This window comes from Lutra lutra, chromosome 5 (genome assembly GCF_902655055.1).
Source record: "Lutra lutra chromosome 5, mLutLut1.2, whole genome shotgun sequence".
NCBI classification, from domain to species: Eukaryota; Metazoa; Chordata; class Mammalia; order Carnivora; family Mustelidae; genus Lutra; species Lutra lutra.
Window position 1 is genome coordinate 46,850,292 of NC_062282.1, and position 250 is coordinate 46,850,541.

The window sequence follows — 250 nt, forward strand, 5'->3', positions numbered from 1 at the left end:
CTGAGTTAGTGCAATATGAAGTATAATTGCTAATTTTATATGAATATTTATAAGGCTTTGCCCGTCCCTTTTGAACCTTTGGGTATATTTATGCATTTGCAACTTGGAAGGAGAAATCAGCTTTAAACAGTATAATTCAGAAGGCTTTTTTGAGTACCTTTGGAAGGGGATGTAAGCTTGCCACCTGCAGGTGGCAGTTTAGATACTGGCCTTGAGTAGAATGTTGCAGAGTAAGAAAGCTTGTCCTTGT